Source organism: Carassius gibelio, chromosome B9 (assembly GCF_023724105.1).
Source record: "Carassius gibelio isolate Cgi1373 ecotype wild population from Czech Republic chromosome B9, carGib1.2-hapl.c, whole genome shotgun sequence".
NCBI lineage: Eukaryota > Metazoa > Chordata > Actinopteri > Cypriniformes > Cyprinidae > Carassius > Carassius gibelio.
Window position 1 is genome coordinate 10,496,114 of NC_068404.1, and position 13,212 is coordinate 10,509,325.

Genomic DNA, 13,212 nt, shown 5'->3' on the forward strand with positions numbered 1-13,212 from the left:
TAACAGTAGATTGCAGAAGGCTATCATATAAAATTATTCTTAAATGAGTCATCTTGCATATGCATTAATATACATCTTTGGTAAGGCCAGATGCAGATTGGAAGAGTGGATCTTAAATGTGTATCATTGGTATACAGGAAATATATTCCAGTGAGCTCTTTGCCTTAGATCTTGGCTGCTGGTAATGCATTAAACTTGAGATTTATTTTTCTGCTCTGAGTGCTGTTGCTTCAGTCTAATCCAGTGGGACCAGCAGAATATGTGCTGAGAGGGATGTAAAACCATTATTTTTATATAGATATATATTTTTACAAATAAGAATTACAAAGGGATGTTTATTCTTTAGTGTCGCTATCTTTATAAGACCTTTCCCCTAAAATGCATTGTTAGTGTTATTTGCAGAATTTGCTTTCATTACCTCTCTCACCATATGTGCAGCAGTAAGCCAGTGTCCATCCCCACCGGATTCCTCTTTTTAGAGCTGGCCTCCTATACCAGAATGACGTCAGGTGATTGTGAAACTAGGGTGGGTGTTTTTCTGTGAGGACCCTGGAGTCCAGATGCAGCCTGGATCTTTTTCTGCTCGACAGATTCTTTGTTCTAAGTGATCATAAATGAGTCCTGATAAAGATCCAGTAGGTTCTCTGTGGTGCTGACCTTTGCAGCATGAGCAGCTATCTGACGGCTCACACTGTGCCCACTCTTCCTCGACTCAAGACTAAAACCAGAGGCGACGGCAAGGCTCTTCAGGATGGAGAAAAAGAGCAGACGAAGAGGAAACGGGCAGCTAGGATGAAAGGGAGTGAAATGATTTAAATTAATAGCGTCCCATGAGTCTCGGACGAAAGGACGTCCTTTGTTGGGGCAGGAGCAGGTCAACCGTGTGCATCAATCTTCGAAGCAGCACGAGTGGAATATTGCTAATGTTTCGTGAGGGAGGCAGGACTTCGTGCCAACTTTAATCAGCTCATTTCGGTGACATCTGCTGTATAGCAGCTCAGATGTATTGTCAGGTGTGTGTGATCTGTCGTCAGCTTATAGTTTGGCTCATGAATGGCACTCAATGCAGATGTTTGCTCCCTTGGATAACAGACCTTAGACCAAAGCCTTATTTGTCATCAGAATGATTTGTCATAAACCCTTCTGTCTGCATCACACTACAAACATAAAGGTTGAACAGGGTGACTCATGACGAGTGTTTGAACACATGGTTTGTTGAGCTTTGCATTGTGATCTAATGTTTTATTTAGGCGTGTATGGTTTTGTAATAATGTTCATATCAATGTGAACTGTGTTACTACAATGGCAGATTTTGGCCCCTTGCATTGGCTTCCCTTCTGACAGTACTGCTTACAATGTAACCTGCCTATGTTGGTAAAAGATTAAAAGTGTTTACAGCCTCTCATCCAGTGTTGTTTTAGGAACATTGGCAGCTGCCACCAGGCAAGTGACATGTTTTTTTTTCTGTGTTTGTGAAAGGCAGACTGTTGGAGAGGAAGATTTTTTGCATTCATACACCAATCTGCTGTCACAATGCATGTTTTAGATTGACCCGAAACATTAAGATGCAATGAAACAGCAACAGTGAGAGATCTTTTCTTCTTTATTGTGATGTACATCCAGGTGAAATGGAATAATGGGGGGAAATGGGTGTGGGCTTGGTTCTGTCTGGTTGTTGATTGGATGGAAGTATATTGTATATGAATGCAAGTTTGCAGTCAATTAGCTAGGTGCTTAAGCAGATCAAATTAATGGAGAAGTCCAGCATATATCACCAAAGAGAAGTCTGTTTTGTCAGTGTAAAATCAAGTTAAAGGGATAGTTCACCTAAACATAAAAATTCCCCTATGATTTACTCATCCTCAAGCAATCCTAGGTACTGTATTTATGACTTTCTTCTTTTAGACGAACACAAGTGAAGTGGAGTTATATTAAAGGGGACATGACATAAAAAAATGAAGTCTTGAGAGGTCTTTGTATGCTTATTACATAATGCAAGTTTTATTACTTTAAATGTCCTCATCTAATCAATAAAAATAAAAAAAACATTTATGTAATTATCCTCAGAAAACAGCTTGTTTTGGATACAAGGTGCTGTTTCTTGACAACATAATCAAAATAAAATGGTTATTTCCTGAAAAAAACATTATGAAATCATTTTACTTATGGTTTGTGTTTCAGTTCCAGTGCAAGACATCAATGGATAGTCATCATCTCACCATAGGCCCCGCCCACTGGCATTCAGCTGCTTAATGCCTTGACACTTGTTTACACTTAATCATTATCATTATTAATCATTAATAATGTGAGTGTCGCATTGCATTAAAAGTGAATAGACATTACGATCACTGCTGCTATCTTGTCTACACTGTATACCGTATACAGATTAGGGCTGGGCGATATATCAAAGTCACTCCAGTTTATCTTGCTCCAAATTAAAGGTCACTAATGCACAAAAAACAACAACAACACCAACAACAAAAAACAATAGAAGAAGTCTGGCTTTAATGAAAATTACAGAGTCATTTTATGATTTATATAATTATTGTTATTCATATTATTTTTATTATTATATATCTTTTACACACAAGCTATTTTAGTTTAACAGTTATTATAAATCGTTTATTTTAAATAGATATTTGTATTACATGATCTGTATACATTAATAAGTTGTAGTATCAAAAGATTGCACTTAGTTTTTTTTAAATCTGACCTACATGTTCGAGTCACTATCACTAAATATTTTTAAATGTATAAACTAAGTTAACAAGTTTCACTTGTCACTGCAAGAGCAAGATTATTTATTTTATTTGTCATTTTTCATATGATGTTTAGATTTGTCACAAATCTAATCATAGTTTTGAATCTCGCTGGGTCTCTCACGATAAGTAAATCAAACTTGCTTTGTGTTGCATGGCTCGTGATTGGCTGTTCACCAGTGATGTCACACACTCAACTCAACTCTTTGTCAACTCAAAACTAATCCTGTAACTGAATTTGTTCAGCTGCAATCATGGTACAGTCCCCAGGTGATGAAGATTTAGCAGTAATCACAAACAAATGCAAGACAAATGGAGTGTCAAGGCAGAACCTGACACAAGGAACATAATTTATAAAAAAAAAAATTAAAAATATTATAAAAAATAATTTAAAAATATTAATCTGTCACACTTTATATTAGGGGGCCTTAACTATGATGTACTTACATAGAAAAAATCTTTACAAATTTAATTGCTTAATTTTTTTAGCATGTGCCTGCCCGCTCTTCTCTTATGAACATAATTTTTTATACCTGGCTGATTGAACATGATCAATACCTCAGAGCTTTACTTGAGAGTTGCACAGCACACTGACATTTCATTCAAAATTAGAATTTTGCGTTCGATTTTTTTTTTTTTTTCTCGCAGATTTCACAATGGGCTGGTAACACAAATCTGGTGTGTTAAACAACAAACTACAAGCTGTTTGTTTTGAACGTGACATCTGTGTGAGCTGTGCTTCTTAACATTGCTTTACTATTGACACAAGACCCTTTTTGCCTGGGAATTTTTACCACAACTAAAACGATATCTCACCCAAAGTATGAAAGTTCTTTCATATACTCACCCTCATGTTGTTGCAAACCCATAGGATTTGGCAAGAGAGCTGTACAAGTTTGGACAACATGAGGGTGAGTAAACGATGACAGATTTTTATTTTAAATCTGTTAAGACCACAGATAAGCAGAGTAGTTCTTTTGACAGGCTACAGCCTTCATTTGAGCTCCTTTAGCCACTGACTGTCAATGAGATTAAGTGTCACATTATACTGCTGCCAAGATTTTATGGACACAGTTGACCTTGGCAGCCTTCTTCCCCGCGTCCCTCTGAGAAAACTGACTGTTTCCCATAGGACTCGGGCTAATGCGAGAGAAGGAATGAATAACCAGAACTCTATCAGATCTGCTCAAGGACTGCCACCAGACGAGTGTGAAGTGACACTCTCAACATGTGCTGTTTGTCCTCCTTCAGTGCATATCTGACAGGAGTTTCTCTGCTCTTGCATTCCTCAGGAGTGTTTCAGAAATGCAGTACATGTGATTCTTATTATGAGGCACCGTTTTAAGGGATAATGTACAGTCAGCAGCTCATTACAAAATAATCCAGATGGAGTAATCAGGACCACAATGCGAAGTATAGGTGTCTTGTAACACCCTGAAATGGGCTTATTTTGTGGTTTGACCTGCTGACTATATTATCCTGCTTATTGCATAGCCACTTACCAAATAAATACTTAATGTTGATTAGGTTATATTGTTTTATCTATCATATGAGAAAACGGGTGGTACAAGAGCTTCATAAGTGAAAGATGAAATATGACTTTGTGTCTGTATCATGTACAGAATCATACAGTGGCCATTATGTTTATATAAATACTTGAAAGCGGAATAATTGACCAATCAGAACCATGTATTAAATGTAATCAGTCTTGTTTACGTTTGTTCCACAATATTGATTTTTACTGCTGATAGAGAGCACTTTTAACGTATTTGTGGTGGAGCAGGTTTGCCTGCGGTGCTTTGATATTGCTTTGAGTGCTGAGAGGGTTGGTTGTTGTGGATTGGTTGTTGTCTGTAGAAATGCTGTAGATCAAGCTTTCATCAGTTGCAATTTGCTGATGAAAGGTGGTATAATTTTTTATATTTGTTAGTATTTAAGTAGTTTGTATATGTGGATATTTTGCTGATTCATCCTGTTGCTGCGTGAGCTGCTTTTGTTTTTGGTGGATAGGTGGAACAATGCCTCACCCTATGTAAATATACTACACGATTCTGCCAATCAGCTCTCCTTCTCCTCAGGCAGTGCGCAGATTTGGTTTCAGTAAAAGGTGAAGTGAGGTTTAGTAAGATGAAGTGTGTAATCTCTATGCCAGTGGCATCACACGGTGTAAACTGTTCATTTGAGAGGCCTAACATTGCAGCAGTGACGTGAGATTGGAATGGGACTACCTGTTTATCTGAACTAGAGCTGAAACAACGAATCGATTTAATCGATTAAAATCGATTATTAAAATAGTTGTCAACTAATTTAGTAATCGATTCGTCGCTAAATAAATTTTATTTGCCATAAGCGGCTCATTTCGTGCATATTTCAAATCTGCGGTGACCAAAGTGTGGCAGTAATGAGCCACCGGAGGTTTTACTCAGCCAGTACAGCAGGTGAAGTAGCGAATAGCCAATAGCTGGCCTCGTTTTATGTCACGTGCTTCCCGAACAGCGTCTCTGCAGCATTCAGCGGGAAGTGGGAGTACTTTACTTTGAGCCTTCAAAATGAAGAGTAACCTGTAAACTCTGCACTACTGAACTGTTTAAGGGGCCGTTCACATATCGTGTCTTTTGCGTGCTCAAGTTCGTTATTTCCTATGTAGGCGCGCAGTATGCACGCTCATAATGGAAGCGACGCGGCCGCGACACGCACGCGGTGCGATGCGCCCGTTTTTCCCGTGTCCACACCGCATCCATTTATCCTTTGCTGAAATTTCCGGGTCTTCATGGAGAGGGCACGTCATGGAGAGAGCACGTCATGGTTGCTTAGCAAAGGCAGACGCCTCAGGGGCGCTTCTGCCCGAGCGCTTTGGAAAGAAGGAGAAAGCGGCGCGACTAGCGTTTTCCACGCGTTTTTAGGTGCGATATGTGAACGGCCCCTAAGAATTTTATTTGTGCAGATTCTCCAGTACAAGGTTGTTTGCAAATGTTTAGTCGTAAAAGCTGATAACATTGCTTTTTAACAGTTAACATTTAAAGCTTTACAAACATGTTGTGTGACCGTTTTGTCGTTTACCAGTTCATAATTCAGACTTGCAGCCTAATTATGACTGAATGAGAGAGGTAAATGTTTGAGTATATTTAAAATGCACTTCTTTTCTAAGTATTCACTGCTCTTTTTCACACAGCATGTTTTTTGTGTGTGTCCCAATTTTTTTTTCTGGACAACCTTCTGATGGATTTTACTTTAAATTGTGAGTTCCATTCAGGTTTCATGCCATTGGCACTTTTTTTCGAAGGATTGTTTACAATTTCACAGCATAAGCTATAAAGCTTTTTCCCAGTAAATAATAAAATACAATGCACTGCAATTTTATTCTGTTTTATCCTTATACTTCGTGAAAATATGTTCTCAAAGATTCCTTAAGCTTTGTTTGGGATGTTAAACTACTTTAGGAGCTCTAAGGACTGCCATGGTGAAAACAATATTGAAATCTCCTTGTGAATTTTGCTAGAGTATGGGTCAGTGTTTTGACTGAAGAAGAGTTCGACAAAGGATTACCAACATAATAAAACAACTCCAGGTATATTTTTGATGAGGATATGACAATGCAAAATGGTTAAAATCTCTTAAAAATCTATGCTGAATGATAAAGACCCTTTATTAATAATTTACTTGGGGAAAAAATGGAAAAAACTAAAATATAAGTACATAAACCGATTAATCGATTAATCGTAAAAATAATCGACAGATTAATCGATCATCAAAATAATCGTTAGTTGCAGCCCTAATCTGAACCAAGAAGGCTTATAAATACCAGGGGAAAAAGCTATCAATGCCAGTTGCTTGTTTGGTGCAGGAGCCCCCAGAAGTGTATGATTTAAAAAATGTGTTATCTTTGCTTACTGGCATTGGCACCCAGTTTTCTTGAGCTAGTCACCTGAGCTGTGTTATCGACTCTGAAGCTTCACATACACAGAATTACATTATCTTAATTTCACCAAGGCTGCATTTATTTGATCAAAACTAACTGTCCTTTATTTATACATTATATCAAATATTTTTTGATGGTAAAGCACAATTTTTAGCATCATTCCTCCCAGTCAAGACGATCCTTCAGAAATATGCTGATTTGCTACTCAAGAAACATTTCTTATTATTGTCAATGCAGTGTTAGCTTTTTTAAAGGATTATTTGGTGAATGGAAAGTTCATTAGAAAATAATTGATTTGAAATAGATGTTGTTGTTTTTTTGTCAAATGTTTTTATTGTAACTTTGGATCACTTTAATGTGTCCTTGTCAAATAAAATTATTAATTTATTTAAAAAAACAAACAAACTTTTGAATGGTAGAGTATAACCAACTGTAATCACCTATAACCTTTCCTAATAACTACTCTGAGCTTTATTTAAATTGTTCTTGGAAAATTGTAATAATAATAATAGTAATAATCACTAAATTAAATTCCTTATTAATTTGTGTAACAATGAAATTAACAAAAATATACATTCATAAATTAATTATCAAATAGTCTCATTCAGGGATAAATATAATTGAAATCCCTTTTCTTTCAAGCCTAGATTTGTTAATTAAATGTGGAAAAGGAGAAACCAAAGAGAGTGAGAAAAAGAAGGTCAGTAACATGAGAATGTGTTGGATTCTAGTGAGTTCTCCAACACAGTTAAAAGAGAGTGTGTCATTTTTAGGATGTTTTAGGTATTAGCAAGCGTTACTGTGATATTCTTTTGAGCATGACCAAAGAAGTGGCCTTCTAGAGACCTGCTGTTAAAGCCTCCATATCAGTCCTGACCTACTCTCGTAAGGCAGCCAAGTGTGTTCAGGGATGTGTGCATTAGATAGTGAAAATTCAGGTAGATTTCGCATGAAAGAGCATCAGCTATCACGGCCTGTGCTGTCTCTCTGTCAGCTCAAATAGTGGCAGACGTGTCTCTGACTGCACGTTTGCCGCCGCCATAGTTATCTGTGTTCCCAAAGCTCGATCAAATCTCTGCGTGGCCTTGTCAGTGCAATCTGAGCGTCACAAGTTGTTCTGTCTTGCCCTGTATGTGGTTTATCAATCTTTGAGGTCTTACCTTAGATGTAGCCATGCAACCCAGTTCATTATTGGTTTTATAGATGATTCATAAAAGGTGGTAATCTCTCAGCAATAAAACCATACACTTACCAGAAACCCAGATCGTAAAATGAAAAGAGTATGAATAGAAAGAGTATGACTTTCTGGGGAGTTAATATAATGTCGAAATCCGTGCTTGGAAAATCTAACCTCATTTGCTTTTGGTTCACTCGTCCAATGTTGTTGCTTCCCTGCGTGCCAAGCGTTCTGCTCTGTTCCCTCTGCGGTGGACTGGGGGAGGAATGAGAGGATGGAGATCAGGACGCAGGTTTATGGTCTTCCTCCCAGCTCTCTGTTTATTGATTAATTACACGGTTTATTTTACTAGCTCAATATCTGGTTAAAATCAAGGTGATTGAGAATGTTGAGAGATAATGAAGAGAGAAAAGCGTTTGGTGTGATCCATTTTGGACTGTCTGTGTGAATAAACATGCTCGATAATTTTTCGTTTTTAGTTGCTGCCGTTTGTTTAAAAGGATGTTTTCTAGTTTTATCAGTTGTGTTTCATAAATGCAGCTGTTATAAAGTTTAATTTGATAGTTGACATTCTTATTGTTTTGCCTCTTTAAACTGATGCGATCTATTTAGCTATTTTCATTATTTTTAAAAAGAGTTGCTTGACTATAGTTTGAGACTTTATCTTCTTGAGCTGCAATCTTCTCTTATGATTGAAAAGTAAGTCTCACAGCACTGGGTGTAACATCATCCTCTATATATCCAGCTCTAAGAGTGAACTCCTTACTGTTCAGAAAGCACAGAAAATCATTTGATCGTGTTATGACATGCCTGGAACAGCTGTCATAATGCAAGGAGAGACATAATTGCATCTCAGCTGTTTTCCCTCTGGTAAACAAGAGGCAAATCTTTCTGGATCTCTATAAGAAATATTTTGACGTTTGTATAGATTGACACCTTCATATAACTTGGGTTCATTGACATTTGCTTTTGTTTTTTTCGGTCAGATGGGTCATTCTGTGGAAGCTCAGTTCAGAAGAAATTTCCAAACTGTCTGACTGCTGTAATGGAGAAATTTCATGTTGGGGCAGAGAAAGTCTTAATGTGTTTAGTAATGGAAGGTGTATCAGGCCCTAGAGGTGTGCAGTGTCACATTATAGTTGGATCAAGCATGCTTTGCCAGGTTTGCTATAATTTTAAACATAATAATGTGTAATACATTTTTTTCATGAAATAATGATAGTTAATATTGAATTTTGAAATGTGTTGTTTATATTTAAATACAGCATTTGTTAGAGTGGTTGACCATCTCTTAAACCCCATGTCTGTGTTTGCATGTGTTATGAGGATCCACCTCTCCAAGTGTCATCATGGCCTAGATCCTCCTAACACTGTCCCAGGGCCAGATTCACAGTGGGTGGCAGAAGAGGGGTGTTACAGAGTTTAAATGTCTAGATCTCTTCTTTAGGAGACTGCTATCTTATGGAAATGCACAAGGTTTCCAAATTTAATCAGACCACCATCGAGACAGTGTGCTACAATGTCAAAGCGGGGCTGTTGGAGTTCATATGATGGCTCTTCATCAGATTCACGCCTAAGGCTTTCCTTAGTATGTATTAGCTTGTCATTGTGTTTTGCTTTCATTTTCATTGCTAAATCATTATGATGTTTGTGTGTGATGCTGTACAATAAAATGTACAATTTGTACAATAAACTGGTATTTATTTATATGTGACCCTGGGCCACTATGGGGTATATTTGTAGAAATAGCCAAAAATACATTGTATGGGTCAAAATTATTGATTTTTCTTTGATGCTAAAAATCTTTAGGACATTAAGTAAAGATCATGTTCCATGAAGATATTTTGTACCTTTATTACTGTAAATATACCAAAACGTAATTTTTGATTAGTAATTTACATTGCTAAGGCGATTTTCTCAATATTTAGATATTTTTGCACCCTGAGATTCCAGATTTTGAAATAGTTGTATCTCGGCCAAGTATTGTTCTATCCTAACAAACCACACCTCAATGGAAAGCCTATTTATTTAGCTTTCGTGTTATATATACACATCTCAATAAAAAAAATGTGACCCTTATGACTGGTTTTATGGTTCAGGGTCACATAATAAATATATATACAGTGGGAACAGAAAGTATTCAGACCCCCTTAAAATTTTCGCTCTTTGTTATATTGCAGCCATTTGATAAAATCATTTAAGTTCTTTTTTTCCCACATTAATGTACACACAGCTCCCCATATTGACAGAAAAACACAGAATTGTTGACATTTTTCACATTTATTAAAAAAGAAGAACTGAAATATCACATGGTCCTAAGTATTCAGACCCTTTGCTCAGTATTTAGTAGAAGCACCCTTTTGATCTAATTCAGTCATGAGTCTTTTTGGGAAAGATGCAACAAGTTTTTCACACCTGGATTTGGGGATCCTCTGCCATTCCTCAGTGCAGGTCCTCTCCAGTTCTGTCAGGTTGGATGGTAAACGTTGGTAGACAGCCATTTTCAGGTCTCTCCAGAGATGCTCAGTTGGGTTTAAGTCTCTGGCTGGGCCATTCAAGAACAGTCACAGAGTTGTTGTGAAGCCACTCCTTCATTATTTTAGCTGTGTGCTTAGGGTCATTGTCTTGTTGGAAGGTGAACCTTCGGCCCAGTCTGAGGTCCTGAGCACTCTGGTGAAGGGTTTCGTCCAGGATATCCCTGTACTTGGCCGCATTCATCTTTCTTTCGATTGCAACCAGTCGTCCTGTCCCTGAGGCTGAAAAACACCCCCACAGCATGATGCTTCACTGTTGGGACTGTTCTGGTTCTGGTCGTCCCAAACGTCTTCCATTTAAGGATTATGGAGGCCACTGTGCTCTTAGGAACCAGAAGAAGTTTCTGCAGCAGAAACTTTTTTGTAACCTTGGCCAGATCTGTGCCTTACCACAATTCTATCTCTGAGCTCTTCAGGCAGTTTCTTTGACCTCATGATTCTCATTTGCTCTGACATGCACTGTGAGCTGTAAGGTATTAGATAGACAGGTGTCTATATAGATTTCCTAATCAAGTCCAGTCATTATAATCGAACACAGCTGGAGTCAGGTGTGGAGTCGAGGTGTAGAACCATCTCAAGGATGATCAGAAGAAATGGACAGCATCTGAGTTAAATATATGAGTGTCACAGCAAAGGGTCTGAACACTTAGGACCATGTGATATTTCAGTTTTTCTTTTTTAATAAATCTGCAAAATGTCAACAATTCTGTGTTTTTCTGTCAATATGGGGTGCTGTGTGTACATTGAGAAAAAAATGAACTTAAATGATTTTAGCAAATGGCTGCAATATAAGAAAGAGTGAAAAATTTAAGGGGGTCTGAATACTTTCCGTACCTACTGTGTGTGTATATCCGCAATTGATAGAACTTGTGAATGACAGGCGTTCGTTATGTTTGAAACTGCAGATCTCTGTGTGTAGTTTCAATGGTTGCATATTTGTAGGTTACTTACTATTGTAACGGGATAAATCTGAGAGATGATGGGTAATAATGCCTCATATCGCCATTCAATGTCTACCAGTGTACAGAGCTGGAGCATTTCTGGGAAAGGCCAACAGCCTGGATCGATATGGATGAGGTGTCTTCTCATGCTTACTCTCCCACCCAGAGGGAAAAACCAGGATCTCTCCAGAAAGAGATTCCTGCTGGTTATAGTGTCTTTACATTTCTGCCATTTGCATTTGAATGGTTTCTCTAAAAACTGAAATGTTCTGCTGTTGTCCATTAGCAGCTCTTCCCGTCTGCACATGCTGCCTAGTTTCTTTAAAGCATTACTTCAGCCTCCAGATACGGTTCTATTTTTGAATTGGAGGAAATGGCTGCAACCAATATTGTTCCTGCTTTGTCTTGTTTCTCCACCAGCTCCATTTTAACACCATTCTTTCTTGTTGCTGTGTTTTCCTGCAATGATCTAATGTAGAAGCGATTGTCTCTTGTATATCCTTTTGACCGATGCTATTTTCATCAGTGGCCACGCTAACACTAAGCACCACCCGGGTTTGTTAAAGCTCAGGGAAGGTGGGGCGACCGTCTTGCTGTCCATGTGGCCCAGTTTAGGATACTCTGTGTAGAAAAGACATGTGGTCATGGGAGTTGAGCCATTCAGAACATAACTCTCTCATAAAAGACAAGCACACAGAGAGGCTTTTGTGTGAGATTTGTTGGAGGTCGTAGTTGGTGGTGGTTAAGTCATATTTTTGAGTGTGTATGTTCATCTTTGTCACTGGCCGGTGCAATTTTGGAGTCTAAATGGACCCGGTTGTTAATTCATGTGGGTCTCATATGTGACTATTTCACACTTTTTACAAGAGTCACATATTGTGCTTTGTTAGTGAAAAGCAAGCAGGAAACCAGGAGTAGCCACATCTAAGGTGCGGTCACCATTTACTGTTGTTCTGCTATTTTTTTTTGCCAAATACACACGCTTATGTAAAAGTGTTGTTTTTAGTGTGTTGATGTAGTTTCTTGTGTGTTTGAGTGGTTACTTATATGCCCAAGTTAAAACCATCCACCCTGGATTCTCAAAGATATTCTGGTCTATATGGTACCTCCTTGTGTGAGTTTATGGGATATTTGTGCATGTTTTACCACCCACCAGACTAAAGCTGTATATATTGTTTGCGAAAAATATATAAAAGTACCATTCAGATATCTGTGGTCTGGAAGATTTGTTTTGTTTTTGAAAAAATAATGTTATGGACACCAAGGCGGTATTTATTTGATCATAAGATGGACAGTAATATTACAATTTAAAATCACTGTTTTCTATTTTAAAATATTTCAAATTCGAATTTATTTCTGTGATGCAAAGCTGAATTTTCAGCAGCAAGTGAAATGTCTTCTTATCAGTGTTGGAAACATTTGAAGCATCCAGTTCAGCAGTTTTTTTTTAAGCAATTATACATTTTCAGGACTATTTGATGAATAGATGGTTCAAACTAAATTTATTTGAAAATCTTTTTTAACATTATATACTATCATTTTTGCATCCGCGGTATAAAAAATATCCCTTTTTCAAAAATAAAAAACCTTCTTGAATAGTAGTTTAAGTCAGACATTGTGATTAATATATGTAGGGTTGGGAGTTTTCAAAGATAATTTCAAAGCAATTGTGATAGTTGCCTTAGAAAATGCTGCTAATGAGTTATTCTCCTCTCTGGTTTGTCTTACAGTGTCTGATCTAAGAACATGCTTAGCTTTTTAGACCGAATTCCTCAAAGGTGCACCGCCTGAAGTTTTAAAGCACAGTTTATATTTAGTCTTATGTAAACTGTTTTGGGGATTCTGGCACTTGCTTCCTAAAATGTCATTGATTGCTACAGCA

General features: G+C 37.5%; 1 protein-coding gene across 3 annotated transcripts in view; it reads left to right on the forward strand.

Moving 5' to 3' along the window:
* The window catches only part of raph1a (Ras association (RalGDS/AF-6) and pleckstrin homology domains 1a), a 62,824-nt gene that overhangs the window by 1,818 nt on the left and 47,794 nt on the right, over positions 1-13,212 (forward strand). The window contains exon 1 of one of the 3 annotated variants that reach the window (XM_052566140.1): positions 531-1,013. The exons of the other annotated variants lie outside the window; for them this stretch is intronic. The gene's annotated coding sequence lies outside the window, so the exon portion shown is untranslated. Of the gene's footprint in view, positions 1-530; positions 1,014-13,212 lie in introns of those variants that run through there. 3 annotated transcript variants of the gene reach the window in all.